The sequence below is a fragment of the Dendrobium catenatum genome, unplaced genomic scaffold (genome assembly GCF_001605985.2).
Source record: "Dendrobium catenatum unplaced genomic scaffold, ASM160598v2 fragScaff_scaffold_157, whole genome shotgun sequence".
Lineage (NCBI taxonomy): Eukaryota > Viridiplantae > Streptophyta > Magnoliopsida > Asparagales > Orchidaceae > Dendrobium > Dendrobium catenatum.
Window position 1 is genome coordinate 395,827 of NW_021318619.1, and position 15,308 is coordinate 411,134.

The window sequence follows — 15,308 nt, forward strand, 5'->3', positions numbered from 1 at the left end:
TCTATGGTTGAAAAATCTCATTTTTAAAATCTAAAATCAACTTGCTCAAGTTTATTAATTGGTTTCATGTTTTAAAATCCAAGAGAATTAAAATTTAAAATTATCAATTCACCACCCCTCTTGGTTAGCCATGGGACATTAGTTGAGGTCTAACCTATTCTAGAAACAATAAGTTTCAACAGTCAAAGAACAGGATAGACGCAAGCTACACATGTAAGGATATGACCATTCGATGCCAAATTATATAAGAAATGATTATTGTAGCTGCGGCTGGGTCTCGACAGAGATACATGATGATTTCGGGTATGGGCAACAATAGAGATCTTTGCCAGAGATATTGATTCAGGTAATTTTCTTATTTTTGGTTTCTTTTGGCTATATTATGAAGGTCAACATTGAACCCAAAAAAACAATCACATAAGGAGAACATTGAGGAGATCACATAATTAAAGAAAAGAAAAAATACACCTCACAAAAATTTTTGGGCTAACTTTGATTCAGACTCTTCATAAATTGAAGCTAAGGAGGAAATCATGGACATTTGTTTAATGGTAAAAAATAGTGTAGTTAACTCCAAGGAAGATCAAATATACCATAATATGTGGTCCAGTGAAGGCTTGTAGTATCTAGATATCAGATGCTCAAGAAAAATAATTGGAGACAAAAATTCATCACGTTAGAGTTTAGAAGTAGTAGAGCAATGAAACTTAGAGATAACACCACCAGAAAAGTGGTTGATACAGATATTATAGGAAAACCAATTGGTTTCACAATTCTAAGAGATGTCTACGAGGGTGGCATATATCACCTGTTATTTAATGTATCCCGCAAAGGAATCATAAATCTAGTTGAGATGATTAAAAATATGTTTGTCTATGAAAGGAACTTTTAAGGTTACACTAGCTTGAGGAGACTGCCTCGAAGAGGTGGTTAATACTGTTTCACTATGCCTTAGTGTTAGTCTCCTAAGTGAATCCATTGAATGAAATACTTTGAGATATTAGTTCCTCCTTTCACATGACCTGGACATAGCCTATAGGACACATATGAAAGGGTACCAGCATAGGTATTCTTGGATGTATATTTAGTTCCCGATTTATGCAACCCTTTGAGTAACGGATGATGAAAAGGTTGGATAAATTAAAATGAAAAAGATGAGCATGATTAAATACAAATTTATTATTTTTGAATTCTTTACAAATCTTGATATTCACATTTCATTAGAGATCAGATGGTCCCATATCCAAGTTTCTCTAAATATTGACTGCAAATAAGGATGAGGTTATGTCAATTAGGCCCATTATTGGAGAAGAGGGGTGAGTATCTATTGATCTCAACTATTATGACCACATTTCCCTGCTGAAGAGAATGTGAACTAAGGTAAAGGAACCAATTATCATCAGGGATGAACTTTCATCTGGTTCTCGTACAAGGATGAAGAATATGGTTGTTCCTATGGTTTCAATGATGAGAGGCATGAACGACGAAGGTAGAGGTCCTAATGATGAGGAAAACCATCCTTTTCTTTATTATCATGCACAAGGGAGGGTGAGTGAGGTCCATTTGAAGGAGGTGAGTGTGTTAGAGTGAAAGGTAGTTATTTTGGAAGTCACTATCACCAATGTAAAATTGAAGGAGCTACTGATGAGTGAAGTATGGATAAGGTGCCAAGGTAGTTGAAGGATTCCCCAACATATACCCTATTTACTAGTCTCATCATTCCTTCAAAATTAATTTTGTTAGACAAAATTATTGTAAGGTTAATGTCTCTAGAGTTAGTGACCAAGTTCAATGGTATAAGAGAGCTCAGTGTTGTTGAAGGGAGGGTTGTAACGGTGGATGTCACCAGCTGGAGAAAGACGATGACTTCTCTTGATGCCCGGGCGACAACTATGTGGAACCGCATGAGCTTAATAGAAGATTAATTATGTTTACTAATTAATTAGATAAAGTATAAGGGATATTTTTTAGGTTACTTAAAACATAGTGGAGTACCCTGATCAAATGGGATGTCTCATGTTGAGTATGACAATGGATTTTGTATTAGTACGGGCTCAGCATCACATGGGTTGATTTATACTCCTTTCATTTTCTTTTTCCCATAAATTATTTCTATCTATGAGTTTATATGAGTTGATTCTCAAATGAATAAATTATCTAATTCCTGCAAAAGAAATGGATATTTTTTTATTTCATCAAATGGGATAGAGTGGTTGATGGGCCACACATTTTGAGAGTGGATATGGTGATTGTTATGAATGAGCCCATTGTGGCCTTTCAAATTCTATAATGATGAGGAAGAGTGCTGAGATCTTCTGTATTAATTTTGATTTTATATGCCTTACATTCTTGTGCTGCAATTTTTTACTATAAATTAAAGCAATAAGTCCCTGAGTGTTGTTCTCCTTTTGCCTCTTCCATTCTTCATAGTTATATATTTCAATTTCATGATATTTGGTTTGTGCAAATGTGCAGATAAGTTTCTAAATAATAAGGATTTCCCTAGAATGGGCTGATTAAAGGCTAAGTTGAGTACATTTTTAGGGTGTATTACTTTTCAAATGTCAGTTTCTTTGTCAAGCTGGCGATGAAAAATGAACGGATTAACTTTGTGTTGAATGGAGAATTAATCATTACCATTGATCATCTAAATTTAGGGTTGTGATTTCCCCAATTTTCAGGGATAGAAGAAATTAGAATTTTTATGGGGTGGTACACACACAATTACTATCGAATTATATGGTAGCAATAATTTCTTTTGCTTCTTTATAGTGAGAGAAAAGTCTGCAATGGTCTCTAAATATGATTAGACATGTCTTTATAATGAAGGCTTCGTAGGAGAGTTTTATCCACTTTTTCCATTCACCGGGCCGCAAGGTTGAACTAGCAAGCAAAGTGTGCAACTAGAATGTGCAACTAGAAAGCCAAGTTTGTCATTTTTTAGTACTTTTGGATGGAGAGTGACTACTGTTCTCAACTTGTTGTGGAAGAAGTTAACTCTTTCAGAGGTTTTAAATGAGCAGAGAGTAGCATTGTTAGTGGTTAAGAATGAACCACTACTAGTACTATATAACAACCCAAAATATGAAAAATTTAAAAATAAAAATTTGAATTTCTGTTTGAATTAGAGCACAATGGCATTATGCTTTTGAGCACTGTGTTTATAGGCTTGAGAGCACAACAGTGCTTGATAAGTGTAAATTATGTATTATTTATTATGTTTGAATTTTAGTAAAAATATATTATTTTAGTTATTTTATAGAGGAAAAACTCAAAAATGATGAAAAATACAAAGGAACAGTCAGCACCGCTGCGCTAGACAAAACATTATTGTTGTGCTACATTCAACACCATACTCTCTATTTGTGAGCGTTACATCAGCATCATAGCTAGTGCCATTGTGTCAAAAAATCATATTGGTTGCTTTAGGTTCTAAAGAAAATGAATGTCTTGGTGCCACACATTTCAATGCCTAAGCACCATTTTTTCCATTCAAGCGCACCAACACTCCAATTTATATATCTCTTTGGTGTTGTTGTTGTAACTTCCAAGGGCCACACCATTTCAATAAAAGGTCATAACTCTTTATATAATAATTGTACCATACCATCATGCACCACGACGTAATTAACATTTTAGTATTGAGGTGCTAGTTCACTTTTAGGCATCATAGGGCTAAATGCCCTTTTATGTTTTCTTATAATATGATGTTATGTTCTATTTGTAAAAGAATTTAGTCCCATGTGTAAAACTTAGTACTTTTTAGTGTGGTTCTCTAGTACCCTCTGAGAGTAAACTCTAAAGGAGGCTAGGGAAGTACAAGATATAATTTATTGGAGTGTTTAGTCTATGCTCGTTGAAGTAACTCTGTAAGTGAAGAAAGAAGGAGTGTAGAGAAGTCACTTTGATCCTACCTTGTAATAACATTCCACTACTTCTCTCATACGTTGATTCTTTAATAAATATAATGAAAATGAGTTTGCTTATCATTTATTCTATGTATTGCTAGATCTCTTATTTTGGATTGATGATGTGAAGAGCAGATTAAGTACTATTGATGACCCTTATTTTTTAAGATTTCATGATGTTCTTAATTATCTCTCATTATTTATTTAATGCACATAGTGGTCATATATGTAGTTAAAACCTAGTTTGATGTATAGCCTCAATAGAGGAATTCTTAAACAATTAGGAACATTAAGATAGAATGTTCGTATACCTAAACTTAGGATATTTAAATATTCTAGGTTCTCAAGAATCTATTATAATTATAGGAGGTCATCATATATTATTTTCACCCCTATAAAGCCAATAGAGATATAGGGATGTACATGCTCTGAATCATATTTATAATTAAGAATCTCATTAGGAAAATATACTATTTGCATTCATTAATCTAAAATATTTTATTAAATATTGTATCAACTATTCTACTATTTTTATCAAGTGATGGAAACTCTTAAAATATCAATTTTATTTTAGTAGGATAAATTATGCATTGAAAAGTAAGTAGTAATAATTTTGTTGCATGTAAATATAACACTTCCTCATGGGTATGACACTATGCTTCATCACTTTATTACTTGATTCTACATGTATACTTGTATACACTAAAGTGGGCTTTTATTATTGACTTATCAAGAAAAATTTAAGCATTAATCAGCAATGATATCTCAAGCATTCATTAAACATTATATAGCAAAGCCTTGCTTGCCTACACGCATAAGTTCACACACTCCCCATCTAGTTTTTGGCACATTAGTAGGGAAGTAATTTATTTCTTGAAATTTTAACTATAATGTTGAAATAAGTGCATACATAGACCTACTTGTATCTTATATCCTTTTTTCTTTGTTCTTGTGTATTCATTATTGTATGCATTGTAGATCTAGAAAAGAACCTTTTGTTATTTGATTCTGAGATGAAAATAAGTCTTTCAAAAATGAGAAAACAAAAAAAATTGAAAATATCTGAACCACTACCAGATCATGATCATTCTAGATCATTTAGGGATTATGGTAGCCTTGTAATAGATGAAATTCACGGGAGTATTACTAAACCTACTGTACAGACTAATAATTTTGAATTAAAATTTACCATAATTTATATGGCTTAAAATTCCCAGTTTGGAAGAACTCTGTTGAAGATTTTTTAGTTTACACTTAGTAAGTTTCCTAAATATCTATGTGACATTTAATTATAATGGTGTCAATGATGATGCTATAAGGCTTGGATTATTTTTATTTTCTCTAAGAGATAAGGCTAAGATGTGGTTGACTTCTTTACCCCCAGGCTCTATAACTATTTGGAATGAGTTGGCTCATAAATTTCTTGCTAAGTATTTCTCACCTTCAAAAATTACCAAACTTAGAATTGATATCACATCTTCTACCCGGTTTTAAGGAGAATTAAATAATGAAAGTTAGGAGAGATTTTAGAAAATGCTTAGAAAATATCCTCATCATGTCTTACCTGATTAGTTGGTTATTCAAACCTTTTATAATGGATTTGTAGGATCTATTGGAGCAATCATAGATGCTGCAACTAGAGGGTCTTTAATATCCAAGACATTTGAGGAAGCATATAAATTAATAGATAAAATGGCTACCAATAATTTCTAGTGGCCTATTGATAGGGTAAATCCTAAGAAAATAGCTAGAATTTAAGAATCAAATGCTTTGTCAATTTTGATTATACAAGTTGTAGCAATTTCTAGGAAATTGAACATAACAGGAACAATTAAAGATCAATATCTGAATCATCTATGTAATTAGAGGATTAAGATTTAAATTCTTTTGGAGATAGTGGAGTGTAAGGGATTCAAAATATGAATTTAATTGGAAGATAAAATAATCCCTACTCTACTACATATAATATAGGTTAGAGGAAGCATCCTAATTTTAATTGATCAAGTAATATTGGTGGTAATAATAAATGGAATTCAGGTCAAAATATTTAAGGAGAAATTTGGAATATTCTTCAACACCAATTAATAATCATATGCCTTCTTATCCTCCAGGATTTAATCGAAACAATTAGTTTGAAAATCGAAAGTCATCTTTGGAAGAGGTAGTGATACGGTTAGGACCTCAATTACAAAGTTAAGCTGATTATATTAAAAATTCAGAAAATCAACCAGGTTAGCTTACAATTTCAGATAGTAGTAGGCCTTTTCGTTGTCTAGCAATACTAAAGTTAATCTAAAGAAGAAAGGAAAAGATCCGAGTGAAAATCACATGAGTGGTAGTGATGCACACTAACCAAATTGATAAATTTAGGCAAGTCTCACTCAAGACTATAAACTTAGTGCTTTTTAGGAGGCAACCCATCTTTGTGTTTAGTTATGTCATGATAGTTATTATGGTTTTCGTGTTTTATTTTGCATATTTTGTTATTCTTAAAATGTTTTGCATTTAATGCTTATTCAATTTATTAAAATTATGATCTAATTCTTGAGAAGGACTAATAAGCTAAAATTTTATATAGCTTCGCAGCGCTATGTATCTGAGTGCGTAGCGCTCACCTTACAAGTGTTACGGTTTGAAAAACTAGCACTGTAGTGCTAAGCTCTTTGGAAATGTGTTTATATTGAAACACTATGTATCACTCATATAATGTCGTAGTGTTACACTTTCAAGAACTATGACACCTGGTCATTCAGTCAAAAAAGTAATCCTACAAAGTCATAAAGTAATTATACAATCATAGTTTTGCATTATGATACTTCGGTGAGCACCACAGCATTGATAACTAACATCACAACATTGCAATATGTTCATTAGTGATTCAATAAAAGCACCACAATGGTCACATACTTTAAATGTTGTTGTACTTGACAATCCCTACAATGGATACCCATCACAAAGTGACTCTCTAATTTCCAATGTACATCACCATTACAACATGTGTCTTGTACCACTGTAGCGCTTGTCAGTTTGACCATTCAGTCTTTTGTGTATAACTTGAGCACCACCGCATCGTAGTGCTTTATTAATCTTTAAATATAGGGCGAGTTCTTTAGTTCATGTAAATCATTTTTATTCATTTCAAATTCTTTTCCTCTTTAAACTTCTCCAGTGAAATGGCTCCCAATATGATCTGAAAGAAGAGGGCTTCTTCTTCTTATGACAAGAGCAGATTTATTTCTATAGAGGTCAAGACTAGATTTGCTGATTTAGTTATTACCAAACAACTAATTCCTGAGCTAGTCCTAGTTATCCCATTATGCAAATTATTTTAAGCAGGAGATGGGAACACTTCTATTAGGAATACTTTGCAGCCGTAATCAATGTAGTGAGGGAATATTTTACCAATGGGAAGGAGGCCATAGAAAGCATATATTATGTGAGGGGTAAGTGTGTCCCTTTTAATTATGTGGCCATTAACAAAGTTTATAAACTAAGGGACTAAAAAATTGATGAATATACAACTTTCATAAGAACCCCTATAGATATTGAGGATATTTTGAAAATTTTTTGTGGACCTAATAGTGGAGCAAGTTAGAAGAAGAGAGAAAAAAAATTCATCAATTTTCCTATTACCTTTCACACCCAAATCTCTAAAGCCTGACATTATTTTATTTCAGCCTGCTTGTTGCCCAGTAGAAATTTTAGTGAAGTAACCCGTGATCGCGCCCTTTTGAATTATGATATTAAAATGGGTATGTTGTCAAACTTATTTTCTCCTCTCTGATATATATCATTTGAGGTACTGTTTTTTATATTGGGGGACCCTTCTCTTATTTATACCCTATGTGTTGAAGCTGGTGTAAGGGGGGAGAGGGGGGGGTACAATTAAGGAGTAGTTGTTTCCTATTTCATCCCTTACGAATAGAAAATTTTTAAGTTTTAAGCAAGCAGAGAGGGAGAGAGAGGAGAAGAAAGGGAATCCTAGTGAACCTAGATTGTTTGGTAGGCTTGGTAGTAGTAGCAGTGGTAGGAATGCTCAAACTCTTAAAACTCTAAGTGATCAAGTTGCTAAGTTAAGAGGGAAAATGGAAGAGGTGATTAGTTTTTATGAAGAATTTAAGTATTTTCAATTTGAAATGACGATGAGGATGACCCACAGTATGGACAAACAAGAGAAGCATTGTAGATACACTTTTGATTTCGATGATGCTCTTATGGGAAAGTTCAAAAGTAATCCATTTGTGGAGAATACTGATGAACTTCAATTTTCACCTGCACTTGTGTATGACCCTTTTGTTTACAACCTAGAGAAAGGACATGATGATGATGATGATGATGATGACGATGATCTTGATTCTGCTAGTTATGAGGCTAGAGAGAGTAGAGAGAGATTGAATGATACCCTTATTTTGAAGTTTTTTTATTTCTTTTTGCATTTCTTTGCCTTAAGGGAGATCCTAGTGATGTGATAGCTTATCCTAATTATATTTATTGGTTATATTTGTTATGACCATGAGAGATAAATATTGTTGTGCTATTAGAGTGGTGCCTTAAGCACTAGTTATCATGTATCATTTGCTTATTTTTATATGAATCACATGTTTTAAGAATTTTTGTCATTCAAATGAAAAGCATGCGTCATTAGTTATAGTTCCAATTTATTTTTATTTACATTTTATTTAATTCATCATAAGCTTACACTGTGTTACATTTTCTTCCATTAATATCTACACTTTTTTATGATTTATTTAGCAAAAAAAAAATGATTATTACAAATTATGTAAAATTAGTATAATAATAAAACCCTAAATTATAGTTTAAATGAACACTGCATTATAATTCATATATTGGAAAACTTAATAATTAACTAACTTAGATCTTTTAAGTTATCGAATTTACTTGGATTTATAAGTTATATATTTATACATGGACCTTTGAATTGGAATGTGAATAATTAGGGTTAAAGAATAGATCTGTGTAGCATAAAATTGGAAACCATAGTAACTTAAAATTGGTATCAATGATCTTAATAAACCATTACATAAAAATAATAAAGATTGCAAGAAGATTTAAGCAAAACTAATATTCAAAATCATTAATGTTATACTCTATAAGAAAAGAGAAGAAAGGAAATATGAAAAGGGTTCTAAAAGAATGAAAATATGTGAAGTACATTCAAAATTTGGTATCAGTTAAAAGCTTAAAGTCTTAATACAATCGTATAGTTAAATATATAAAGGATATGATACAAGAACTAGTGCATATGATGATGAACTGATGAATTTCAATCTTAACAACAAACACATCTAATCTCTAAGCTGCATTATTCATTTCAAAATTTAATTGTCAGTTATTATATTCATAACATAAAAACTCAAAATAAGCAATGATAAGGGTGACATGTTAGGATAATTATTAAGATTTTTTATAAAATAGAATTATAACCTTATTCATTTCAACAACTTCTAGATCATGATATATTATCCTACATTTTAGTAACTTTAAATTATCAAAATTTACTTAGGTTGTTGAATTAATCAAAAGTGCAAATTTCTTATTTTCTTGAGGATAAGAGTTTAAGCTAGGGAAAATTTGATAATTGTAAATATGTACTTTTTATTATATTTGAATTTTAGTGAAAATGTTTATTTTAGTTATTTTTATACAGGGAAAACTAAAAATGGTAAAAAAAATATAATGGAGTAGTCAGTGCCGCAACACTAGAGGAAACAACGCCACAGTGCTACATTCAACACCGCCAAAGGATCACTTTTGGATGTTGGAATGTCATGCTCTCTGTTTATGAGCATTATAGAGGCATCACAGCCAACACCACATCATTTGAAGCATCACAGCATAAAAAAATCAACTTGGTAGTGTTAGGTTTTTGGGAAAATAAATGCATTGGTGTCACACATTTCAATGCCGCGGTGCTATTTTTTATAATTGGGTGTCATAGTGCTCTAATATCCATAATGTCACGGCATTGCAATTGTAACTTCCAAAAACCTCTTCATTTCAATGAAAGGTTGTAATTGTTTACTTAATAACCATTCGACATCATCAAGCACAGAGGTGCTAGTTCACTTTTAGGCACTGTATTGCCACACTTTTAAGTGTCATAGTGCTAAATGCCCTTTTTTGTTTTCTTATAAATTGATGTTGGGTTCAACTTATAAAAGAGTTCAGTCACCTGTTTAAAACTTAATACTTTTTAGTGTGGTTCTCTAATAGCCACTTAAAGTAAAATCTAAGGGAAGTTAGGAAAGAATAAGATATAATCTATTAGAGTATTTATTTTGTATTTGTTGAAGCAACTCTATAAGTGAAGGAAGTGTACATGAGACACTTTGATCCTACCTGGTGATAACTTTCCACTTCTTCTCTTGTACATTGATTCTTCTATGAATATAATAAAAATGAGTTTGCTTATCATTTATTCTATGTCTAGTTGGATCTCTTATTTTGAATTGCATATTAAGTATTATTGAAGACTCTTATTCTTTAAAGATTTAGTAATGTTCTCAATTATTTCCCATTCTTCATTTAATACACGTAGTGGCTATGCCTGTAGTTTAAACCTAGTGTGATGTATAACCTCAATATAGGAATGCAAGAATTATCAATAATACTAAGATAGAATGTTAGCATTCCTAGATATAGGATGTTTGAATATTCTAGATTCTCAAGGAGATATTATGACTGTAGGTGGTCAACATATATCATTTTCATCCCTATTTCATCCCTTACGAATAGAAAATTTTTAAGTTTTAAGCAAGCAGAGAGGGAGAGAGAGGAGAAGAAAGGGAATCCTAGTGAACCTAGATTGTTTGGTAGGCTTGGTAGTAGTAGCAGTGGTAGGAATGCTCAAACTCTTAAAACTCTAAGTGATCAAGTTGTTGAGTTAAGAGGGAAAATGGAAGAGGTGATTAGTTTTTATGAAGAATTTAAGTATTTTCAATTTGAAATGACGATGAGGATGACCCACAGTATGGACAAACAAGAGAAGCATTGTAGATACACTTTTGATTTCGATGATGCTCTTATGGGAAAGTTCAAAAGTAATCCATTTGTGGAGAATACTGATGAACTTCAATTTTCACCTGCACTTGTGTATGACCCTTTTGTTTACAACCTAGAGAAAGGACATGATGATGATGATGATGATGATGATGATGATGATGACGATGATCTTGATTCTGCTAGTTATGAGGCTAGAGAGAGTAGAGAGAGATTGAATGCTACCCTTATTTTGAAGTTTTTTTATTTCTTTTTGCATTTCTTTGCCTTAAGGGAGATCCTAGTGATGTGATAGCTTATCCTAATTATATTTATTGGTTATATTTGTTATGACCATGAGAGATAAATATTGTTGTGCTATTAGAGTGGTGCCTTAAGCACTAGTTATCATGTATCATTTGCTTATTTTTATATGAATCACATGTTTTAAGAATTTTTGCCATTCAAATGAAAAGCATGCGTCATTAATTATAGTTCCTATTTATTTTTATTTACATTTTATTTAATTCATCATAAGCTTACACTGTGTTACATTTTCTACACTTTTTGATGATTTATTTAGCAAAAAAAATGATTATTACAAATTATGTAAAATTAGTATAATAATAAAATCCTAAATTATAGTTTAAATGAACACTGCATTATAATTCATATATTGGAAAACTTAATAATTAACTAACTTAGATCTTTTAAGTTATCGAATTTACTTGGATTTATAAGTTATATATTTATACATGGACCTTTGAATTGGAATGTGAATAATTAGGGTTAAAGAATAGATCTGTGTAGCATAAAATTGGAAACCATAGTAACTTAAAATTGGTATCAATGATCTTAATAAACCATTACATAAAAATATAAAGATTGCAAGAAGATTTAAGAAAAACTAATATTCAAAATCATTAATGTTATACTCTATAAGAAAAGAGAAGAAAGGAAATATGAAAAGGGTTCTAAAAGAATGAAAATATGTAAAGTACATTCAAAATTTGATATCAGTTAAAAGCTTAAAGTCTTAATACAATCGTATAGTTAAATATATAAAGGATATGATACATATTGTATGGATATTAATATATATATATATATATATATATATTCATAGATTTTCTTATATGATTTACCGCATATTACTTATCATGTGCTTTGCATTGATTTTAGTTGCAAGATTTTTGTTACTTATTAGTCTATCTTCTTGTTATCCAGTTTATATATATTTTCATGAAATGGTAACAAACCTATGTAGTGAGGCTCTAGATAGCATACTTTGTCTTTCTTTTAGTACTTTTAATTTTTATTGTTGTCCTGATATATATCTATTAGAAATAAATAAATCCTTTTCATTCATGACTACTGCTTTCAAGTTCTTTTGGGCTTATAATAGTCATACATATTGATGAATATAAATACATTTTTTTCTAAAATTTATGTGAATTAGAAAGTGTTGCGGATCTATTTTCATCAATTATGATTTTGATGATAGAAAACACTCTTATTTCTCTACGACTACCTTTTCTACTGACATTTCAGGTCCACAAGATCAGACTGCAATTTGGAACCAGCTCAAGATTGGGTAGACTAGACTGAGTCAGTTTGTACCACTTTTTCCTTTCTTTAGTCTATTGTATTTCATGTGTCTCTTGATGCTATATAATTCTACACACACACACACCTTGAAAGAATTTCTGACTGTTTCCTAGAGTTTAATATTTTTGGTAACATCATCTGGGATGATATTTATATCGGCCTGGATGATCGATTCAAAAACAAAAAAAACCCTAATTAGGGCACCATCCTCATTAAGGCAGCCGTCATTAAGCTGATCAGCCTGGACGATCCTTGTATCGGTCAGGATGATAGACTCAAATCAGAAAGAATCAGCCACCATGATCAATTTAGGTATTCTTTATTTCAGGACATCAGCTAGGACGATCTATACATCGGCCTAAACGATGCAGCAAAATTATGCCTAAATTAATCTAGTAATTATGGAAAGCAATTAAGGTTGATTGATACGATCACATCAGCTGGGCTGATCGTGTATCAGTCATGACGATGTCCTGGATGATTAATATCAGCCAGACTTTATTCCGGGCAACATTCAGTACGATTGTACTCGGATTTGAACTAATCGTCTAGGATGATATTGTATTGGCCTGGACGATGTAACAAATTTTCTTCTGATCATCCCAAATCGTCCCGGCTGATTGAGCTTATTTTATACTGATCAGCCAGGATGATATTCATATCAGCCTGGATGATAAAGTCGGCAAGTTGCATTAATAAGCTCATTTTGAGATCTTTTATTTATGCTTTTGATAATGCACTTTTATAAGTGTCTTTGGCAGCCATTATAGCTTCGTTCTTTTGGGGAAAACTTGAAGAGAGAGCTTGAAAGGGAGTGAGGAAAGGGTAACGTTTTAGAGAGGGAGAAGATCCTATGAGGGGGGACTCAAGGGAGTGTGAAGGGGGATTCCACACAGTTGCTCTGGAAAAGCTTGCACCTTAGTACCGTCAAATTCAAGGCTTATCTTGAGGGAAGTTCACAGAAGAAGAAGATCTCTTTGGTGTCAAAAGTCCAGGCTACTCTGCCGCATCGGGGAAGGTGGAAGTGATATTATAAGCGCTTCTCCTCCTAGTTGTGGGGGCTAAAAGAGAGACACTTTGTTTAGTGCAATACTTGGAGGGTGCCTCTGAGGAGTGGGCATAAATCAAGGTTTGACCGAACCACTATAAATCTAGTGTGTTCTTTCTTTGTTTTATTTCCACATTTAATTTCCACATTGTGTTTTCTTTGTGGTGATTTTGATTTTAAGTTTTATGCTTTGATAATAAGAAGATTTTTTAAAATACCAATTCAACTCTCTCTTAATTAGCCTTGGGCCAGTTCATAAGGGGCCTAACATCCCTAACGAACTTTCAAGTGGTATCAAAGCAGGATTCATAAAATACGTTTTTTCAAGCTTTTGAATTTTCGATCCATGGCTAATTTTTCTAATCGTAATTTTACGGAAGGTTATTCAATCACCAGATCTCCTTTGTTTGAAAATATTATATTTGATTTTTGAAAATTTTGCATATCTACATTTTTGCAATCAATTGATTTTCGTACGTGGCATATGATTTTAATTGGTTATTCTTTACCGTCACGTGTTATAGAAGGAATTAAAGTTGATATTCCTTTTAATCAATGGAATATGAAAGAACAAATCACTGCTTAATTGAATGCAAAATCTTTAAACTATTTTTTTCTGTGCTTTAAATTCTGAAGACTTTATGTTAGTTTTCACGTGCACTACTGGTAAGAAAATTTGGGATAAATTACACATCATATACGAAGGCACTAGTGAAATCAAGCAATCCAAGTTGAATTTTTTAATACATGATTATGAACATTTTTGCATGAAACATTATAAGATGATCTTAGACATGTATATTAGATTTATTCAAATTGTTACATCATTGCATGCTTTAGGTAAAGAGTTTTCAAACCTAGAAAAAGTTAATAAAATTCTACGTTGTCTACTTGATAAGTTTGATGCTAAAGTTGTTACTATTTGAGTATTCTATTGATAATTTGATTAGCTCACTCATTACCTACGAGCAAAGTTTGGGTCAAAGTATTTTATATACAGGTGAAATAATTATACTAAATGCTGAAGACATGGAGTAAAGTGGCTTAGTTGGTGACGAATGTGATAACTTGTCAAGCAAATTAAAAAGCTCACCAAATTATAAGCCTCAACAAAAATGGAATAAAGATAAAAATGGTAAGAATGGTAAGATTACTTCTGACGTTATTTGCTTTGGATGCAGGAAGCCTGGACATATGAAAAATCAATGCCCTAACTTGAGAACTCGTCCTGAAAGAGAAAAGGCTAAAGCTAAGCAAATTATAGAAATGACAAGTAATGTAAAACAAAAAATCTCCTAGGCAGATCTAGCTTCTGAATCATCAGACTAGGAGCAAGATACCATCTAAATTTATTTGTGTTTATTTTTTTGTGTTATTATTTATTTTTTTGTTATTTTTTGTATTTTTTATTTTATTTATTTATTTTCCTTCATTTTATTTCAATTTTTTGTTATTGCTTTGAATTTTTAAATTAGCTTTTATTAAAATGAGCCCAAAATGAGTATGCTTACTTTTTCTATTTTACTCAAAGCTTAAGAAAACCCTTGATATTTTCGATATATGATTTTGAAAATCATGATTCTTGATTCACCAATTTTTGTATTAATCTTCTATTATATATATTTTATGAAAGGAGTTTTTAAAAATTAGTGTTTCTTCTTCTAATTTGTTCCTTGATTTCAATAGTGGATTAAAAAGTTTTTTGAGCCTTTAAAAGAAATCTAGCTTGGATTAACAATTTCTGA

General features: G+C 31.6%; 1 non-coding gene across 1 annotated transcript; it reads right to left on the minus strand.

The window, feature by feature from the left end:
* Window positions 1-5,363: 5,363 nt before the first annotated feature.
* Window positions 5,364-5,470, minus strand: LOC114579119. The gene has a single exon (XR_003699975.1). It is a non-coding gene; the product is annotated as a small nucleolar RNA R71 (small nucleolar RNA).
* Between the last annotated feature and the right edge of the window lie 9,838 nt (window positions 5,471-15,308).